Raw genomic sequence first — 21,805 nt, 5'->3', positions numbered from 1 at the left:
AACTTTCTGAGCCTCAGTTTCCTCCTCTGTAAATAAGAGCTGAAGTAAGTATAAAACGACAGCATGCATGTAACCTATCCAGCACAGTGCCTGACATTTATTAGATGCTCATTCAGTAAAGGAGACCTGTAACAGAGACTGACCTGTGTTCAGCAATCCCACCTCCTTCTCCTCCCGGGCAATCACTAGACTACAATTCCCAGCCTCCCATGCAGTTGGGGTAGGGAGAGGGGCACAAGACTGAGTTCTGGTCAATGGAATGTGGGCACACAGGAGTGATGGGCACACTTGCAGGCTTGCCTTTCTCTCTGTTTCTTTGTCTGCACAGCTGAAAGTGGTAGTGGGATCAGAACAAAGAAGGTTCCTGAATCCCTGCAACACCTCTTGGAACAGAGCAGCTCAAACAGGAAAACACTTACTTGGGATAGAGCTCAAAAATAAACGTTTATTATGATGCACCGCTGAAATGCTAGGGTTGCTTATCACAGCTGGTAGTCAACCTAATACATAGTCATTTCTTCTTTTTTTTCTTTTAAACGATTTATTTATTTATTTGAGAGAGAGAGAGAGAGCAGGGAGAGGGGCAGAGGGAGAGAGGGAATCTCAAGCAGACTTCCTACTGAGCACAGAACCTCATTGAGGCTCGATCTCATGACTCTGAAATCATGACCTGAGACAGAATCAAGAGTCAGATACTTGACTGAGCAACCCAGGTGCCCCTACATAGTCATTTCTGTTATTGCTGTACTATAATTATTTATTTTGCTTTCTTTTTAACCCTTAGCATTTCTGGCTTCATTGCCCCAAGATTAATTGTACTTTTTGAGGCTGTGTTGTCTTGTGAGGGCAATGTGTGTGCACACTGCTGCTCAACAAGATCATAACGCCCCTGTATCTTTTCTGTGCCCTCCCCCTCAGCCCTGTGCCTCACATTCATGAAGCCCAGTTCTTCTGTCAATACCTGTGGAATGACAAGAATGTTAAGTATCTATAGGCAGGTGCAAAAGTTATTTTCTAGGGGTGTCTGGGTGGTTCTGTGGGTTAAACAGCTGCCTTCAGCTCAGGTCATGATCCTAGAGTCCTAGAATCAAGCTTCACATCAGGATCCCTGCTCAATGGGCAGCCTGCTCCTCCTTCTCCGCACTTGGGCCCTCTTGTGTACACTCTCTCTCAAATAAATAAAATCTTTTTAAAAAGTTGTTTGGTTTTTCTTTTTTAAGATTTTATTTATTTATTCATGAGAGACACAGAGAGGCAGAGACATAGGCAGAAGTAGAGGCAGGCTCCCCATGGGGAGCCCAATGTGGGACTCAATCCCAGGACCCCAGGATCATGACCTGAGCCAAAGGTAGACGCTCAACCGCTGAGCCACCCAGGTCCCCCTTTTTAAAAAGGTGTTTTCTCCTTCAATGATTTCTTATCCCACCTATTTTTCCTCCTCTTTTCCTTTTTAAAAATTTATTTACTTATTTTTATTTTTTATTTATTTATTTTTTTTTAAAGATTTTATTTATTTATTCATGAGAATACACAGAGAGGAGAGAGAGAGGCAGAGACACAGGCAGAGGGAGATGCAGGCTTCATGCAGGGAGCCTGACGTGGGACTCGATCCAGGGTCTCCAGGATCACACCCTGGGCTGCAGGTGGTGCTAAACCGCTGAGCCACAGGGGCTGCCCTATTTACTTATTTTTAAAGTAAGCTCTATGCCCAGCGTGGGGCTTGAACTCATGATCCCCTGAGACCAAGAGTTGCATGCTTAGTGGAGTGAGCCAGCCAGGTGCCCCCCCTCCTCCTTTTTTTATGGATTCCTTTGTTCATCCACTCATTCATTGATTTAGCAAATATCTACTGAGCTCCTACACTGTGCCAGGCACTGTATGAGACTCAGAGATCCAGCTCTGAACATGCAAACACCATCCCAGTCTGGGGGATCTTACAGTCTAATGGGCAAGTAAGAGAAACAAACAGTGTGATCGATGTGAAACACTGGTGCGTGAGCTTCATGCTCTGTCTTGTAAGCTATGGTATGCCAGGTCTTGGTGCTGACCAAGTGATAGAGGTAAGAAGGCTGCTGCTCTGGCAGTTTGGAGGTGGGCACCCACAGGGAAGGGTTCTTAAAATGATGTCCAAGCTGAGGCCTGAGGGTTGAGTAGGATTCGCCCAGGCAAAGGAGGTTAAGTGGGCATGGGGGATGGTTACTCCAGGCAGAAAGAACAGGTACCAAGTCAGGAGGGGAAAGAAAGCTAAGACTCTGGAAAGTGAGGAGGCAGAGAGAAGCCTGGAGAGGTCAGTAGGGGCCAGAGTACTTTCTGGAATGCCAAGGAACATGGCCGAAGGCATTCATGAACCCCTTGGCAAGACTGGCAGCTAGTCTTTCTCTGGTTAATTCCTCCCCTGGAAGGGATAGGAATTGCACAGGAGTGAATCAGCTCAGCCTCCGTGAGTGGGACAGGGAAAGAACACCTGGGAAAAGCCACTGCTTGCCACCCTGGAGGAGCTCCTCCAGGTGTGGGTCCTGACCTGTGGGGACACAGCTCAGGAAGCCCAACCAACTCATTATTCTTGTTATATTTTAATTTCTACACCTGGGCCCCACTGGCATGTCCTCCTCACCCTACCCCCAGCTATTGTTTGTGTCAGGTGCTCCACTGGGATTATGAAAACCTGTATACCCACCCCTTGTGAAAAGGGACTCGCTGTGATCACCACCCATCGTTCTTAATACACCTTTTTTTTCTTTAAAGATTTCATTTATTTATTCATGAGAGACAGAGAGAGAGAGGCAGAGACACAGTAAGAGGGAAAAGCAGGCTCCTTGCAGGAAGCCCAATGTGGGACTCGATCCCAGGACTCTGGGATCACACCCTGAGCCAAATGCTCAACCGCTGAGCCACCCAGGTGTCCCCTTAACACACCTTCTTTAGAACAGCCTTGCAATCAGCCACTAACCCTCTGGCCCAGGCCAATGGGACAGGGTGTCATCATTCCATTTGTTGGCTGGGAAGTAAACAGTAGATTCATCTAGGCAGCCTAGTTATTCAGACTTATTTACAAAATTTCCTTAAACTTTCCTTAATTATTTTCCTTTTTTCCCCCTTTGATCTAACTTATGACCAAAGCTTTTGCTGTCAAATAGATTCAGTGTGGCCCAGCAGTTAAGAGCATAAACTTTGAGAGGTGCCTGGGTAGCTCAGTTGGTTAAGCATCTGACTCTTGATTTCGGCTCGGGTCGTGATCTCTGGGTCTTGAGATCAAGCCCCATGCTGGATGTGGAGCCTGCTTGAGATTCCCTCTCTCTCTTTCTCCCTCTGCCCCTCCCCCTGCACTAGCTTGTGCTCTCTCTCTCTCTAAAAAAAAAATATATATATATATATAAACTTTGAAATGAGACAAAACTGGGTTAGACTCTTAGATCTGGTCATCACTAGCTGTCTGGGCTCTCATCTTCTCCAAGCGTTGCTTTTCTTATCTGTAGAATGGGGATGTTATATTCAATAAGACAATGCATGTCAAAAGTTTAGCACATTGCTTGGCAGGGTAGGAGGAAGCCATTATTCAAGATTCAAAAAATGTTTTTTGAGCTCCTACTATGAGTCATGTGCTCATAAATAACTCAAAGTGAGCCTCGGAGACCTGTAAGGGTCAAAACTATTTTCATAGTTTTGCCTTTTTCCCTGTGTGGATTGTGGGTGAAACAGCTGGCACCTTAGGATGAATCAAGACAGTCACTCCAGACTGTACTAGTAGCCATCGCCTTCTTCAGTTGCCATATTCTTGTAGAAAAAAATAAAAGCCAGTTCTATTCTAGAGTGTCCTTGATGAAGTAAGTAGAAATCATTTTATTAAATCTCAACTGTGAGCATATACCTTTATAGTATTTTGTCCAACAAGATAGGAAGTACACAAAAAGCACTTTTCTGCCACATACCAAAGTACAGCGATTGTCTCCAAGAGAAGCACTTGGAGGATTGAGCTGCCAGTTGAAGTAGCTGCTTTTTGCAGGGGCCACCATTTTTTTTATCTGACAAACTGTGGTTATTCAGACAAGACAGGCTTTTTTCTTTATTTATTTATTTTCTTTTTTTTTTTTTTTGAAAGTGAATACAGGGAGCCTGTCACTTCAAGGAAAGCAACTGCCAGGATTTGTTGCCAATGATGCAATTTGAAATCTTAAGCAGAAGTCAGACTTTTGGAAAACTTATGTCAGCCATTGTGAGCTTGAAAGTTTCCTACTTAATGTCTAAGATTTGGTAGTGATGTTAACAAACATGATTTTGAAGTAAAACTGAATTTGTCACATTTGGGAGACCTACATGAGTCAGTGAATTGATATTTTGCAAATGACCAATGCATGAGGTTACAAAATGATTAAAGGATCTAGTTGAAAGGGAAAGACAGACAAATGGATTTCGAGATCACAGAGTAAGGAAAGTTTGTTGTTATGGTTTCAGCTTCAAGATTGTCATCAAGAAACTAAAACTTGTCAAGTTTTGGTGCGCTGTCAAAAAATAATTATCCACAACGATCTGAGAAGGCTATTGAAATAGCCCTCCTTTCTCCAACAGTGTCCTTATGTCAGGCTGCATATTCTTCATATACTTCAACCTAAAAACATTTCACAATAGATTGAAATCAGAAGCAGCTATGAGAAACCAGCTGTTTTCCATTAAGCCAGACATTAAGCAGATTTTTTAAAAATGTTTTTAATGCCAATTTCCTTGGTAAGGAAAAAAAAAAGATGTTTTGGATAATCGAATTATTTTCATAAAACCATAGTATTAATATTAAGGGGTTTATGGTTATTTTTAATTAAATAATAAATATTTATTGCAAAAAAAAAAACTTGCATGTAAAAGCCACAGTGGATTAAACCAGACTATGTGCTTGCAAAAAATAAATAAATAAATAAATAAATAAATAAATAAATAATAAATATTTAAAATCATTCTCAGTTTTAAGTTCTAACACGGCAAATAGAGATGGTTATGACCCATATAAACAAAACCTCTTTTGGTTTGTGTTAAGACTGAAAAGGAATTCTAATACCCAGAAGGTGTTTACTGCGTGCTATAAACTGTTTAGAGCGTTTCATGAGTACTGTCATCTGAGCCTTACATCAAGCCAGTGTGATAGCTGGTGTGAAGTGCCATTCCACAGTCTTGAACTACAACCAAGCAGTCCAAAGCCACCTCCCTTCAAATCCTAAGCCTCTGGTTTATCAAAATGGGCTCATCCTTCCCTCAGAGTGAATTCTCTCCCAGGAGCTCCTGTTCATTTGTAGGACCTGCCATCCACTGGATCACCGTACAAGCTGTCAGCTTTGCTGGCCCCAACGCTGACCCAGGAGGCTCCCCAGATGTCATTTGTGGAAGAGCCCCTGGCTTTAAACACCCCATCTCAGGGATCCCTGGGTGGCACAGCGGTTTGGCTCCTGCCTTTGGCCCAGGGCGTGATCCTGGAGACCTGGGATCGAATCCCACGTCGGGCTCCTGGTGCATGGAGCCGGCTTCTCCCTCTGCATGTGTCTTTGCCTCTCTCTCTCTCTCTCTCTCTGTGTGACTATCATAAATAAATAATAAAAAAAATAAACAGCCCATCTCATCTTGGACTCAGATAAGTGAGACTTTTAGAAATAGAAAATTGTTGCGACACCTGGGTGGCTCAGCGGTTGAGCATCTGCCTTTGGCTGAGGGTGTGATCCTGGAGTCCCAGGATCAAGTTCCACATTGGGCTCCCTCCTACTTCTCCGTCTATCTGTGTCTCTGCCTCTCTCTCTATATATATGTCTCTCATGAATAAATAAATAAAATATTTTTAAAAAAGAAACAGAAAATCGTTTATCACCCTTAAAACTTAAATATCACCTGGAAGTTTGGAAATCTAAATGGTATGTGGGTGAACATGTGATGGTAACATAACTGACCAAGATCCCTGCAAATGTGTCATTTCAAATTAAATTATCTTTTGTTGTGGTAAAATACACATAATGTAAAACTTACCATTTTAACTACTTTTAAAGTATGCAATTCAGTGACAGCACATTCATGGTATTGTGCAACTGTCACCTCTGTCTGGTTCCAGGACTCTTGTGTTGTCCCAAAAGGAAACTCTATGCCCATTAAGCAGTCACTCCCCTCCCCCCAGCCCTGGGCAAACACTAATCTGATTTTTGTCTCTATGGATTTACCTATTCTGGGAATTTCATATAAATGGATCATACAGTATGTGGCCTTTTCGTTTGGCTTCTTTTTCTTGTATAATGTTTTTAAGATCCATTCATGTTGTTCTGTGGGCCAGTACTTCATTCCTCTTAATGGCTAAATAATACCTCACTGTGGATCTACCACATTTTGTTTATCCACTTATCAGTGGATGGACATTCGGGTTATTTTAACCTTTTGGCTATTGTGAATAGTGCTGCTGTAAACATTCATGTATACATTGTGTTTGAACATCTCTTTTCAATTCTTTTAGGAATGCCTACACGTGGCATTGCTGGGTTGTAGGATAATTCTATGATTAGCTTCATAAGGACTCACCAGACTGTTTTCTACAGCAGCTACACCATTTACGTTCTCACCAGCGCTGTAGGAGTATTCCAGTATCTCTCCATTCCTGCTAAAACTTGTGACTGTCCATCTTTTAGATTATAGCCATCCTGGGTGGGTATGAAGTTGCATCTTGTCATGATTTTGATTTGCATTTTCTAGATAGCTAATGATGTTGAGCATCTTTCGATATTGGTTGACCATTTGTGTGTCTTTGCCCATTTTTTTCATTGCGTTGTCTCTTTGTTGTTGAGTTGTAGGTGTTTTTGATACATTCTGGAGATTAGGCTCTTATCAGTTATCTAGTTTACAAATATTTTCTCCCATTCTGCGGGCTGTCTTCTCTTTCTTGATATCAGGTTAGATTTTGAGATCTATTCTTTCTCTAGTATCTACATTTCTGATATAGTGGCCACACAGGGCAAGACCTATTACTAAACCCTCCTGCCAGTGGCCCTCTTTCATCCCTGCTTCATTGCACCACTTCCACCTCCCATGTCAGCTCCCATGGTTAGTGTGGATTGCTTCCTGGAGCTCCGGGTTGAGGAACACACTGAAGCAGCTCATTGGAAAGATAGACCTCCATTCTGCCATGGGTACAAAAAGGGAGCCTGTGGGATATCTGGCTGGTATTTGCCGTCTGAGTTCTTTATTTGGGAATCTCTGGGGAGAGCTGGCTCGTCCTTTCTTTCCTTTGTCTTTTCGAGCTGCACCCCTCAATAATTTTCCGCTGCTTTTTCTCAGCCGAAGTTACTGAATTTTAAGTCTTACCTTCAATTTTCTTTTATACCCCGTCTTGGCTCTTTTCCTCCCCACCTCCTCTGTGTCTCTCCCCTTGGTGGGAAGAGGAGGGCAAATCTGTAAGAATCTGGTATGATGTGAAGAGAAGGTGTCAGGGCTCAGTGCCCTGGACTCTCCTTATCGTCAAGCCCCTTAGAGGAGACTGCTTTTAGTCTCTGTGTGTTGGGTGCTGAGACTCAGATGCTGCCCACTGCGGTCTGAGTCCTTAGGTCTGTGCAGGGCCCCCTGCTGTGTACTCAGACCCAAGTATGGTATTTTTAGCTCAAGGCTCCCATCCCTACTGGAATGCACATTCCCTGGGATGGGGCCACTTTTCCAATGGCCACCAGCCAGGCTGTGGGCCCCTCCCAGTGCCCAGACACTCCAATCTCCAGGCCTTTGTTCAAGCTGGCCTCTCCATCTGGAATGTTCATGCCCAGTCTCCCGTGATTAAACTCCTCTCTTCCTTCAAAGACTGGCATCCAGAGTACCTGCACCAAAAAGGTGCCTCTTTCCCCAGCTGGAATCCATTTCTCCCTGAGCTATTATTCTCCTCGCCCCCCACTCCCCAGTTAAGATGACTGAAATAGAGACTCACACTCCCTCTCATCAGTACATTGCACTTTGGAGAACAGGTGCAGTGAATATGAAAGCAGGCCCTTCCAGGAATCCTGGAACACATGGTCACTACACAAGTTGTAGGTCTCACATTCCTGGTTGTATCGCAGCCTAGCTGTGAGCATGTCAGCAGTGTCCTTCTGCAAGTACTGGGGCACGAGGAAGCACCAGATCAGGTCAGAAACTAGGCCCTGATAATTCGGACCCACCTCAGACCTGTGCTTGGCAGGTGGTGAGAGCTGAATAGGTCAGTTTTTCTTTTTTCTTCAAGATGTTATTTATTTATTCATGAGAGACACAGAGAGAGGCAGAGAAACAGGCAGAGGGAGAAACAGGCTCTGTGCAGGGAGCCCGATGTGGAAGTTGATCCTGGACCCCAGGATCACAACCTGAGTTGTGATCAAAGGTAGACGCTCAACCACAGAGCCACCCAGGCATCCCCAGATCAGTTTTTCTTACTGCAGTTTTGTTTCCTTTTGAGCGCCCCTTAATTTGGGAGCTTCTTGAGTGTAGGGACCATGTATTTCTCTTCTGGCCATTTCTCAGTGCTCCAACTGGCCTGGCCATGATAGATCTCAGTAAACATTTTGTGCAGTTGGATGGAATGTCTTCATTAGACAGGATGGATGGAGGTTTGGCTAAGGCATGGGGTGGGGGGAAGCAAGAGGTCCTGAGAACCTGAAAGTTTATCTACAAATAATTTGCCAAGCAGCCTTTCCCTCCCCATGCACCTCCTCTGCTCCTGCCCTCAAGAGGGGGTTTATTTCCCTTCCCCCTGGAGTCTGAGCTAGTGCTGTGACTCACTCTAACCAAGAGAATGCAGCAGAAGTAACACTTCGAAGAGGCCTGTCTGCTTCTGCTTTTACTTCTTTGGAATCCAGCCGCCACGCTATAAAGGAAGCCCAGAATGTTTTGCTGGAGAGAGACCATATGGAGAATCCTGGAGGATGAGATACTTCATGGAGGAAGAGACAGTGTAGTGTGGCAGCATGATTGATCCTGGTCAACGCCAGCTGGAGCAGAACCATCCCCCAACCCACCAAATGATGAGAAATAAGTTGTTTTAAGCCACTATATTTTAGGGCTGTTTGTTACACAGCAATGAATGACTGACAAGGAACATCATTCTCTGATCTGATAATAGGAAGGAAACACCGAAGTAACAGGCGTGCACTCAGTGTCTGCCAGATGCCAGCTTGTGTTGACAACCAGTGCACATAATCTCATCCCATCTTGACACCAAACCTCCTTCCCGATTTTCAGAGGCTCAGAAAGTTATAGTCAGTTGTCCAAAAGCACACAGTAAATGAGGATAGAGACAAAATTCAAGTCAGGTTGGTCTGACCCCAAATCCTGCCCTCTTCGCCATGGCTCCATACTAGGGGCCAGCCTGGGGAAAGGGCACAGGCCCAGCACCTGCTTCTGGGTTTATCTGGGATGAGCCCCACTGTGTAGGTGAGCTGAGGTGAGCTTGGCTGGGCTTCTACATGTGGTGGAGCCAACGTTGGTAGGCATGCCCATGGTGTGGACAACACTCAGGCTGGGAGTGGCTGGAGGGAGGCTTGCCTTGAAGCCAAGTCAGGGTCCACAGGAGAGGCCCTGGGGCTGCCCCCGAGCTCCGTGCCTGGGCCAGCGCTGGCTCTGGAGTCTGGATGACCCAAAAGCCTCTAGTAGTAACCACAGTAATATCACAAGCATCTGACAACCAGGCAGCAGCAGATGAATGACCTGGAGCCTCATTTTACCGATCTGTAAAATGGGGATAGTGATAGACTTTAACTCACGAAATCCTGGAGAAGGGGATTTTGTGTATCGTGGAAAGAGGGTGTTGGCACGACAAGCCTGCCTCCCTCCCCATGGCAGGCAGGTGTGCACTCTCTCTCCCAGCCCTTCTCTCTTTCAACTCTGCCATCAGCTCCCTGTGTGGACTCGGGCTTGTCACTAAAGCCTGTCTGCATTTTATTTTATTTATTTATTTATTTATTTATTTATTTATTTATTTATTTATTTATTTATTTCTGTCTGCATTTTAGTTTCACCCTCTGAAAGTGCTCAGTAAATGGAACTGTCCCTGACAAGGGGATGAAAGAGGCTCAGCCAAGCCACAGATTCTCCAGGCAACAGAGGGATTCATGCCCACTTTCCTGGCCTCCCTTTTGAGGCCGACAAGACAGGGTGCAGAGCAGAGGTCAGATAGATTCCTTCTCTGAGTCTCCAATTCTCTCTTCCCTTAAATTTGTTCTTCTTCCATTCATCAACCTCTCATTAAGCACCTACTGTGTGCCACTGATTGTATGCCGGGTGCTGGGGAATTAAAACTGAATAATTCAGTGACTGTGTTCGGATGAGCTCCCAGTCCTGTAGGACACACGGGTATGTATAGAAATGACAACCACCAGCAAGACAGGGATTATAATCAAGAGAACGTCAGAGTGGGCTGGGGGTTAGAGACGGAGCAGCCGGAGCACAGGGAAGAGAAAGAAGACAGAGAACATAAAAGGAGACAGCTTTCCAGATGAGTTAAAAAACCACCACTACCACCACCACAGCAACAGACCAGAATGTGACTTTGGCAGGGTTTTGTACATTCTACCAGAAATTAATGTGAAGGCGATCCACATCTGGTCATACTATGGTGCGACAAAGTCAGAGATAAATACATTTCTAAGTATTATACCAAAATATGAAATTTCAATGTAACAAAGCTCAGTGACTACATTTCAGGAAGGATAAAATTTTATTTTATTTTATTTATTCATGAGGGACACAGAGAGAGAGAGAGAGAGAGAGAGAGATAGAGGCAGAGACACAGGCAGAGGGAGAAGCAGGTCTCGTACAGGGAGCCTGACATGGGACTCGATCCTGGGTCCCCAGGATCACGCCCTGGGCGGAAGGCAGGTGCTCAACCACTGAGCCACCCGGGCTGCCCAGGATAAAATTATTTATATATACAATCTGCATTAGGTCCCTAGGGTCGGATGAAATTCCCTGTCTGCTCAGCGGTGGGGGTGGGGTGGGGTCTGAAGAGGTGTCTCCACCCATATGCAGAGTTGGAAAGTTTCCCAATATTTAAAAGGAAAGAAAGAATAGCACAAATGACATGAGTTGGCTCATGCCAACTCTCCCCAGCTTTGCTCTTCTTGGTCCACTCCTTCCTTTCAGGACTCCCACTCTGGACAGTTGCTGTTTATAGTAACTTTGATGATATGAGAAATGTCTTCTTGAATGTCCCCCTCTACGCTGTGGGCTGTCTCCTGGGCTGAGCCTTGATCCAGCCCCCATGCTGGCTCTCTCCCTCTTTTTCTTTCCCCTCTGGTCTCTTTGGGCCCTTAGTTCTGGGAATGCTTGGACAGGCATCTTCAGAGTCCCAGAGAAAGCTCAGGTGCCAGTCTCAGTCCACAGTCAGTCCCTATACCTGCTCGGGCATCATTTAATTTAATATTTAATTTAATTTAATTTAATTTAATTTAATTTATTTATTCATGAGAGACATAGAAAAGCAGAGACATAGGCAGAGGGAACAGCACCCTGTGGGGAGCCCGATGTGGGGCTCCATCCCAGCACCCAGATCTGACCCGGAAGGCAGACACTTAACCACTGAGCCCCCCCCCCCCCCCCGCCGTCCCCCCCCCCCCGCCCCCCCCCCCCCCCCGTGTCCCTACCTGCTCAGGCATCTTAGCTGTACTTTCTCCTAGGAAAGCTTCAAACTTCAAAGAAGGGCAGTACTGAACTCAAACCCTTGCCCTACCACCCAAGCCAAATTTGTGACCTTATCTAAGGCCACTTAACTTCTGACCTCAGTGTCTTTATCCAGAAAGTGGGAACAATAATAACTGCCTCCCAAGTATTAAGTGAGTTACCTCTTGTAAAATGCTCAACAACACGGCTGGCCCAGAAAAGGTGCTCAGTTAAACGGTACCAGTACCGAGCATGGTTGCTGCTGTCGTCACCCCAGGGAAGTGCAGAAAGAAAAGTGTTTCCTGAACCCGGGGGAAGGGATCCGGATGCAGCCAGATCCTCGGGTTTTGCTAGAGTGGAGCGTCCGCTGCCGCTGCCCTGGAACTCCCTGGAACCTAGCAGCCCTCCCGTCCCCAGAGGGCGTCGTCACTCCCCTTCCAGACCTGCCTGGGGAGCAGAGCTGTTGTTGACTTTTACCCTCTTTGGGGTCTGTAATACAGCCTCCTGTCTTCCCAGAGCACTCAAGACCCAAGTTTTTCATCTTCTGTTTTCCCTTGTCAGGTAATTAAAAAAGATAAAAACCCTACTCTTGGCAAGTCTCTACCCACCAGCCTCGAAGAGCCACTCAATCCTCCTTTCAACAAACCAGCCCATACTTACATAGCGCCTACTGTGTGCCAGGCACTGTGCCCTGCAGCCCTGGGAACCCTTATCCTTGTTATTGGGCTGAAGCCTGTCGACCTCCCTCCAGGGTCTTGCTGTGTGGCCTTGGGCAAGTTACTTAACCCCTCAGAGTCCCTGTGAATCGGAAAAATAACATCTGCCCCAGGGCTGGATAAAATGAGACACACCGCTCCAAACCATGGCACACAGGGTATGGCCTGTGGCTCTTGCGTAAACTGTAGGTGAACAAGTGCCAGAGACAAGAGGCTGGTGATTTGGATTCCGGGGCCCAGCTACATTTCTTTTTGTTGTTTTGCTTTTGCAAATCGTTTGTTTTTCTAATTGCCAATCTTTCGAAAATAAAAAGGGAGAATTCTCCTTGGGTCCCCAGACCTCAGCCTGCAGAGGTGACCAAGAGCGGAGTGCCTCCCCCCAGACCCTTTGTTTTGCATTCACACAAATACACCGAAGACGGCTGCTTTATTATTTCTCATTTGACAAAAAACGGATAAAGTATCTTCATCGTGCAACAACCTTGCTTTTGAGTTAACAATGTATTGTTTCTGTTTCCTCTCCCCGTGCACATCGCAGAACAAAATCCAGGCTCGCTGTCAGTCAGGAGGCGCGGCAGTTCTGAGAGGGGAGGGGGCGGGGATCCGGGCTCGCGCCCCCTTCTCCGCGCTCCTTCCGTCAGGGCCTCACCGCCCCAGGCCCCCCTCTAGCCCAGCCCCCCTTCTTCCGGACCACTCACCCCCCTCTCCCCGTCTGGCCCCAACCCCCTCCCCGGGCCTCCTCCCTTTCCCCGTCCCAAGGACCCCTTCCCCGGGCCCCAGTCCCGTGCTCCACCCGCTTCCCAGACCTCCTTCTCCCCGCTCCCTCCCCCAGTCTCCCCAGCCCCAATTCCGGCCCCCCCAACCTCCCCCGCTCCACGAACCCCCTTCCCCTTCCCGGAACCCCAGCCCCCCCTTCTCCCGTGCCCTTTCCCTGGAGTCTCCCTGGGACCTCGGCCCCCTTTCTCTCTCCTCCACTCCCGTCTCCCCGGGACCCCAGCCCCCACTTCCTTCGTGCCCCTCTCCGGACCCCAGCCCCTCCTCTCGTGCCCCTCCCCCCACGTGTCCCCGGGACCCCAGCCCCCTTCCCTCCCTCGGCCCGGCCCCGCCCCTCCCGCGCAACAGTCCCCTCCCTTCTCCCGGCCCCTCCCCCTCCGCCTCCCAGCGACCCCAGCCCCCCCTCTCGGCCCCGCCCCCTCCCCGCCCCTCCCCGGGCCCCATCTCCCCCCTCTCCTGGCCCCTCCCCTCCCCCCTCCCCCCTCCCGGGACCCCCTCCCCCCCTCCCGTCCCGGGACCCCATCCCCCCCAGCCCCCCTCTCCCGGCCGCTCCGGGACCCCCTCCCCCTCCCCCCTCCCCTCCCCCCTCGGGCCGGGCGGCGCGGCAGGGGGCGCTGCGCGGGCCGAGGCGCGGCTGCGGGCGGCGGCGGGAGGAGGAGGCGGGAGGAGGCGGGGGCGGCGGCAGGCGGGGGGCGGGGAGCGGGGAGCGGAGCGCGAGAGGGAGGCGAGCGGCGAGACACAGGCTCGGAGGCTCCAGCGAGCGAGCGAGCGAGCGCCGAGCGAGCCCGGGGAGGGAGGGAGGGAGGGAGCGAGGGAGCGAGGGAGCGAGCGAGCAGCCGCGCCGCCGCCGCGCAATCCGCCGCCATCCCGCCGCCTCCGCGCCCGGCCGCCGCCCGACCGCCATCGCCCGGCCCAGTCGCGCCCGCGGAACCAGACCAGGTGGGCCGGGGCGGCGGGCGGGGCGGGGGCGCGGGCGCGGGCGCGGGGCGGGGGCGGGCCGGGCCGGGGCGGCGGGCGGCGGGCGGGCGCGAAGATGGAGGCGGCGCGGCCCGGCCGGGCTTTGTCTCGGGGCGGCTGCCCGACCGCGGCGAGCCGGGCCCGGCGCCCTCCGTCCGCGAGCGCCGCCGCCGTGGGCCCCGGGCAGGCCGAGGGCCGCGGGGCCGGGCGGGGCGGGGGGGGCGGGGGCGGGGGCGGGCGGCCGGGCCGGGCTCGCCATTGTTGAGCGGCGCCGCGCGGCCGGGGCGGGGGGGGCGGGGCGGGGGCCGGGGCCGGGGCGGGGGGGCCGGGGGGACCTGGCCGGGGCGCATCCCTCCCCTCCCCTCCCCTCCCCTCCCCTCCCCTCCCGCCCCGCCGCCCTGGAGGGCACGGAGCGGCCTTCCCGCGCCCCCCGGCTCCCGGGGCCGACCTGCCCGGCACCACCCCGAGCGGGAGTCCCGCGGCCGGAGCAGGGGCCGGGGCCGGGGCCGGGGCCGGGGCCGGGGCTCGCAGCCGCCGCGGCTTCCGTGCGGGAGCGACGGGCTATTTTCCCGATCCTTAACGCTCTGCTGCCGAGAATGTTAAATAATAAACAGGATGTCGCTGCTCGGGCCTTGCCAGATGGGGTGTGTGTGCGTGTGTGTGTCTGTTTTCCTCCCCTCGTCTCTTTTCTTTCCCCCCCTTCTCCTAAGTGAGAAGCAGCACTATTGAAACCGTGGGCCTCCGGAGTGGATCTGTCTACACAGCATGGGAAGGCGGTTTTCTTTTTACTCCCTCGCTTTCTCAATGTCGTGGGAGGTCCGAGCCCACCTTTAGGCCAGAAGAGGAGGTGTTTTTCAAGGGAATGGTTAGTTAGCTTGGGGGAAGTGGGGAGAACAGGGACTGGAGAGGCTCCCCCGACTGTGTCATTTGCTAAATGGCTGCCAGGCAGAGACCTTTAGAAGCCTTTGGTTCCCAGGATGGTTAGTTAAATTGGCCCAGAGATTTTTAATTTTTTTTTAACCCCCTTCAGATTTTGTATGCATTTTATGTGGTTTTATACGTGATCCAGTTTGGTTTTTGCAACCATCTGTTTGAAGTCGTAGCACGGTTTCTCCAAATCCATCTGCAGCCTTTTTAGCCTTGTCTGTGTACAGTGAGCGCTGTGTGCTGTAAGGGACTGGGGAGGCCCAGGCTGTGGGGTGTGAGTCCTGCTTCTGCCAGGAACATCTAGGGTTCAGAGAGCCTTCACTGGTATCAATAGTGCATCGTCCACCTTACAGGGTTAGGGCGATGGTGAAAGACCTAGAAGAAGAGCGTGGCATGCAGTTAGTGTTTAATAGTTGTTTCTTGCTCTGCTGTTTCTGTAACTGCTATCAAGCCGTGGAATGGAATTGAGCCACTGCAATGCCACCCGTTGGGTTGGCCCGATCCAACTGGTGGAAGCCACAGGTGCTGGGCTGAGGCATGATGGAACATCTCTGGGCACTTGCTCATTCAGTGCTGGGCCTCTGGGGGAGGCAGGTATGGGAGAGAGTTAGCCTCTCGAGCCCCCAGAACTGGCCTGTGTGGCAGTAAGTCACCATCCTTGGGTCTTTGGTGCTTGTCCCTTCCAGGGCACATCTACTGCTTGGTTTAAGGCAGATCTAGAACAGTGGAAGATACTGAGAACAACAAACAGAGGCTGGGGACTCCTGCCTTTTGAGGATGACTGCTCTCCTTTGGGAATGGCAAATAATCTCCTGTGGAGCTTGTTTGGGCAAGTGTCTCCTGGAGCCTGGATTTTGGTTTTATGCGAGTCTCTAAGCTGCAACTCCTGCATCTGTGAAATGGGAATAATTAATGCCTTACTTGGGTATTGTTGGGGCTCTTGTGAGCTTCACATTCAGTTTGTAGCAAACTGCTTCTTTCCATAGGAGGGTGATGGAAATGTAGGTTGTTTTTGCCGGTTGCCTTATTTTCTGGTTCTTGCTCCAAATTCCTGATCTTTTTCTCCTGTTCTCCTGGTTGATGGCACTGTGACTTCCCCACCCCATCTTCAATCCCTAACTAGTATTTTTATATCACGACTACTATTCCCTGCCTGAAGCACTTGAATGGCCACGGAGAGCTAGGCTGCTCAGGGTGTTTATTGGAGAGCACAGGAAGGACGAGGCTAATACAGGGGAAACTGACCCCAGTCTTGGTCACAAGGTGAGGGCTTGAGACCCAGGTTAGCTCTGGGCCACACCTGTAGCTTGTTGTAAATGGCCCTGGACACATTCTGCTTGGGCTGATAGTGATTCTGCACACTACTAGGCTTTTGTTTTGGTACATTTTGGCATTCCCACGACCATCTTGGTTTTGTTGTGTTCTATTTTTTTAAACCTCCTTGGAACCTCCTCCAGGTCCACTGGCTGTGGAACTGAGACATCTTAGCCGGGTCATGCCACTCTTTCAGTTTTCCCAGCTTCCCTCCTCTCGGCCTATCTTTTCTATCTGATCTCACTCTGGCCGGGTCTGGCTCTGGACTGTTTGTTAGCTGGTTAGGGAAGGAGATGAATGCACTGCCCTATCCAGCAAGCTGTTGGTTTACCTGTGAATTTTCAGTTCTCTAAGGCTGCATGGAGGGACCTTGTTTCAGGCTACTGTGGGAGAGGGTGCTGCCTACAGCAGCCTAGGTCCTCTCTAGTCTCCTTGGAGCCCAAATGGGTAAAGAGCTTGGGAAGGGAGAGCCAGAAAACCCTGGGAGAGTGGAATTTCAGGAATGGCAAGTCCGAACTTGTTCCAGCACGGTCTGCTTGCCTGGTCTGGGTCTGCTTGCCTGGTCTGGCCGAGGGATTTTTGTTATGCCTGTTCACCATCCCCCAACCACTTTTAAATTTCAGTTCTCTTTTTTCAAGAAGGATTATTTTATTGTACTTTAAAGATTTTTTATTTTTTATTTTTTTTGGCTTGCACAAAGTACTGACTCATGTTGCTAATGGCTGTATGCTGGTTATGTCTCATTATTCTACCATTTAAGATTGATCATTTCTATGTTGGTTTCAGTTTCAAACCAGAGTAGGCCAGGTGGGCCAATGCATGTTATTTCTGAATTTGATAATGAAGTTTCTCTACTATCAAGTGTATATATATTTTGTTATGGTTAAGTAGGTATTAAATGGGGCCTGTCTACACTGGATTTTTTTTTTTTAATTTTTTTTTTTAATTTATTTATGATAGTCACAGAGAGAGAGAGAGGCAGAGACATAGGCAGAGGGAGAAGCAGGCTCCATGCACCGAGAGCCCGATGTGGGATTCGATCCCGGGTCTCCAGGATCGCGCCCTGGGCCAAAGGCAGGCGCCAAACCGCTGCGCCACCCAGGGATCCCTACACTGGATTTTAAAGCAACACGCTCCCCTTGAAAAATAAAATTTTCAGCAGAGATCTATTGGGCTTTGTGCTCTGAAATCTCATGGCTTGTTCAGAGCTAACTAGACTGTCTGCTTTTCAAGTCATAACTCAATTTCTTTCTTAAGAAAGTCCCATTGGCGGGGGGGGGGTGGCTTGTAGACTTTTAGGAACCTTTGGTCTGTCATTTGGACAAAGGAATAAAAGCATTGGCTGTGGTGCTCAGGAGAGCAATGAGAGAGATGGTTAGATTTCTGATGAAATAAAATTGTTTATGACCAGCTTTTAGGCTTAAAAGGTGCCATTTGGACCAGGCCACCTCACCTGGGAGCTCTAAGACCCCGGCTCTGCCAACGGTGATACAGAGATCATTGTCTCTCTCTCTCTCTGTGGCTGGCCTGTGGGAAATCTCTGCCCTAGGAGGGAGGCTTGCCTTGGTGACTTGAGCCAGAAGTCTTGGTTGAGTGTTGTTTTTAGCTGTACTTGTTGATTTTGTTTCCGTGTGGCCTGAGCTTGGGGCCAGGTAGCTGCCGTAAGATGCTGGAGCCAGCTTGTAAAGCTCTGCCTGCAGAGGGAGGTGTCTGTGGGCAGAACGAGGTCTATCTTAAGTTGCTGGCTAAGTTGCTGGCGGTCCTTCACATTGTCTCTGGGAGGACTTCCTTCCACTCCCACCTCTGCAGCTGGTTTTGTAGCTCTGCTCTGTATCTTTTCTTCCTCTTCTCCAAGAAAACCATTGGCCTTTTCCTCTTGGTGCTGTTGAGAAAGCGCTGTTTATTGATTTCAGAAGTAAGTCACTGTCATGCAACAGATACTCCTTGGGCCTGTGCTATGTGCCGGACACTGTGCGAGGAAGGCCCTGTAAGCACATTTTTCCCTGTTCATAAAGGTAATATTTTTGCTGAAGAAAAAAAAAAGGAAAATACTGAAAAGAATAAGGATAAAAATACAAATAATCTGGAACCTTGCCATCCAGAGAGAACGACAGTAAATGCTAGTGTATTTCCTTTGATTATGTGTGTGTTTTTTCAGAATTAGAAAAATATTCCATATATCCTTCGCAGTTGATAGTTATTTATTTATTTATTTATTTATTTATTTATTTATTTTATGATAGTCACACAGAGAGAGAGAGAGGCAGAGACATAGGCAGAGGGAGAAGCAGGCTCCATGCACTGGGAACCCGACGTGGGATTCGATCCCGGGTCTCCAGGATTGCACCCTGGGCCAAAGGCAGGTGCTAAATCGCTGCGCCACCCAGGGATCCCCCAGTTGATAGTTCTTAATGTTGTAGTGTATTTCCTAAATTACTGAGAGCATTTTTAAATTTATTATTATTTTTAAGTAAGCTCTATGCCCAACGTGGGGCTTGAACTCATGATCCCCAAGATCGAGAGTCGCATGCTCTGCCAAGTGAGCCAGCCAGGCACCCTGAAAATGTATTTTAATGGTTGTGTAATTGCTTTCTTTGTATGGCATGCCACGATTTATTTAGTCCTCTGATAGATATTTGATTGTTGTTACCCACTTTTCCCTCTTGTAAAGAGATTTTTAGGGTGTCTTCTCACATGTAAATCTTGGTGTATGTTGCTGATTAATGCCTCCAAGTGGCATTTCCAGGGCAGAGAGAACACAGGCTCCTCCCTTAGTTCTGTGTGGCACCGTACGGGTTTTTGCCTTCAGCCTTGTCACTTCTGACTTTAGGCAGGTGGCTTCCTTCCTGGGCCACTAAGTTCTGAGTATCTCGGTCCTGGCTCAGCCCTCTGCTAGTGAAGCTTGGGGCCTTACTCCATGTATGGAGTTGAGTCTGAACAAGTGTCTTTACTTAAACATTTATTGTTCTGGGGACACAGAGATGTGAAGGTCATGCTTGCCTTCCTCGGGAGCTCATGGTCCCGTGGGGAGAAGGCAAGCACCTCCTTGAAGAGACCTGTGGGACCTTCTCAACCTGACTTTGTCGTCACCCTCCCATGATTATTTCCTTGCCTCTGTTACTTGTGGTTCTTTTCACAACTTTAGATTGTATTTATTTATTTGAGAGAGAGGTAGAGTTGGGAGGGAGAGGGAGAGAGAATCTGAAGCTGACTCTGCGTCTGTGTGGAGTGCAGAGCCTGTCGCAGGGCTCAGTCTCACAACCCTGAGATCATGACCTGAGCTGAAACCAAGAGTCACATGCCCAACTGGCTGAGTCACCCAGGCGCTCCTGATTTCACAACTTTATTGTTATTTTATTTTTAAAAAGATTTTATTTATTTATTTATTTATTTATTTATTTATTTATTTATTTGACACAGAGAGAGAGCAGACAAATAGGCAGGTGGCAGGCGGAGGGAGAGGGAGAAGGAGAAGCAGGCTCTGAGCAGGGAGCCCAATGCAAGGCTTGATCCCAGGACCCTGGGATCACAACCTGAGCCAAAGGCAGATGCTCAACCACTGAGCCGCCCAGGTGCCCCTGATTTCACAACTTTATCTTAGATATGCTTTTAAAAAATATTTTATTGTGGTAAAATATACATAAGGTTAATCATTTTAGCCATCTTTAGTGTATGGATTGAGTGGCATTAAGTACATTCACAGTGTTGTGCAACCGCCACCCAGCTCCAGAAATATATCCCCTTCCCAAACTGAAACTCTGTACCATGAAGCACTGACTCCTCATTGCTTTTTCCTCAGCCCCTGGCAACCACTGTCTGCTGTCTGTCTGTCTGTCTTTATGTAAGTGGAGTCATAGAATATTTGCCCTTTTGTGTCTGGCTTATCTCACTTAGCATAATGTTTCCAAGTTCATCCATGCTGTAGTAGGCCTTAGCACGCCATTCCTTTTTCTGGTGAATAATATTCCACGTTGCGTTCCACACATCATACTGTGTTTATCCGTTCGTCTCTCAGTGAATGACAACGCATAAATGCAGTTTTGCCTGTGTATTGACTGGCACATTTTCCCCAGTGGAGCAAGCGAGAGAGTGTGGGCTATGAAGCAGAATTCTGTTGCTTCCCTTGGTCTCTCTGCTCTGTGTCTGACCAGGGAGGGTGCCCACATGCAGGAGGGGTGGAGCTGCCAAAGAGGTTCTCGTGGAAGTGCACTGAGGAGCCAAGGCCAACTCAGCCTGGGTGTGGGGTAGTCAGGGAGGGCATTCTGGAAAAATGTAGCAGACTTGGAATCAACACCTGTTGGGGTACCTTACCTGGCTGACTCAGTTGGTGGAAATGTGATTCTGGATCTTAGCCTTGTGAGTTTGAACTCCACGTTGGGTGTAGAGATTGCTTAAAAAAACCCCAAAAACTTAAAAAAAAAAAAAAAAAAAAAGAAGCACCCATTGTAAACAGTATGCCAAGCCCTGAAGTATTAAAAATGTGTTTCTTGGGGCAGCCCCAGTGGCCCAGCAGTTTAGAGCTGCCTTCAGCCCAGGGTGTGATCCTGGAGACCCCGGGGTTGAGTCCCACGTCAGGCTCCCTGCACAGAGCCTGTTTCTCCCTCTGCCTGTCTCTTTTTCTGTCATGAATAAATAAATAAAATCTTTAAAAAAATAAAATAAAATAGGGAGATCTTTAAAAAAAAGTGTTTCTTTTCTTTTCTTTTTAGTATTTTGTTTATTTATTCATAAGAGAGAGAGAGAGAGAGGCAGAGACACAGGGAGAGGGAGAAGCAGGTGCCTTGCAGGGAGCCCAGTGTGGGACTTGATCCTGGGAGACCGGGATCAGTCCTGAGCCAAAGGCAGACGCTCTACTGCTGAGCCACCCAGGCGTCCTTAAGAGTGTGTTTCTAAGTCGGAATCAGAAATGTGTGGGCTGCAGTAGAAAGCTTGTGGGTCAGCCTGCTTTCCGGAGCGTCAGAGCCCTTTGGATGTGAACCTGTTATGTGAGTACTCTGCTGTGGCCGGTCGCCAGCCTGGGGGAGGGTAGGTAGGATTTTGGCCCTGGGAAGCCGGGGGTGACTTTCCCACCGTGCTTTCGAGATCATGTCTTTGTGTAGAATGATGGCATGCATTGCTGCAGGACCAATTGGAAAAAGGAGGTCATCCCGGCACTCTTTCCACGGCTCCTTTGTGTCTTCCAGAGCTTTTTTAGGCAGGTGTTGTTTACATACAGTCCAGAGCTTCAAGAACCGCTCTGTCCTGGGCGGTAGGGAAACATCGTCCTGTCTGGGAGGGGTCCTGTCACTGCCGCCTGGCTGACCTGCCCTAGTGGTGAATGGGCTGAGTGTTCCGAAGTAGCTGGGGACAGTGGAGACCTTGTCCTCAAGCAGAAAGTGGAATTTTTTTTCTGATATAAAATTAATTGCAAAAGTATACATACTCATTTAAAAAAAGAAAAGCAAGCGTATGAAGAAAAATGAAAGCTCTTCCCTCCAGCTTCCCAGGCAGTA

At 48.8% G+C, this 21,805-nt stretch overlaps 1 protein-coding gene across 8 annotated transcripts in view; it reads left to right on the top strand.

The window, feature by feature from the left end:
- The first annotated feature begins 13,983 nt into the window (after positions 1-13,983).
- PRRC2B (proline rich coiled-coil 2B) overlaps positions 13,984-21,805 on the top strand; it is an 87,559-nt gene continuing 79,737 nt past the window's right edge. For all 8 annotated transcript variants that reach the window (XM_038548996.1, XM_038548993.1, XM_038548991.1 and 5 more), the window contains exon 1: positions 13,984-14,054. The gene's annotated coding sequence lies outside the window, so the exon portion shown is untranslated. The remainder of the gene's footprint in view (positions 14,055-21,805) is intronic.

The sequence above is a fragment of the Canis lupus genome, chromosome 9 (assembly GCF_011100685.1).
Source record: "Canis lupus familiaris isolate Mischka breed German Shepherd chromosome 9, alternate assembly UU_Cfam_GSD_1.0, whole genome shotgun sequence".
In the NCBI taxonomy this organism is placed as follows: domain Eukaryota; kingdom Metazoa; phylum Chordata; class Mammalia; order Carnivora; family Canidae; genus Canis; species Canis lupus.
This window is presented reverse-complemented; position numbering and strand designations above follow the sequence as displayed.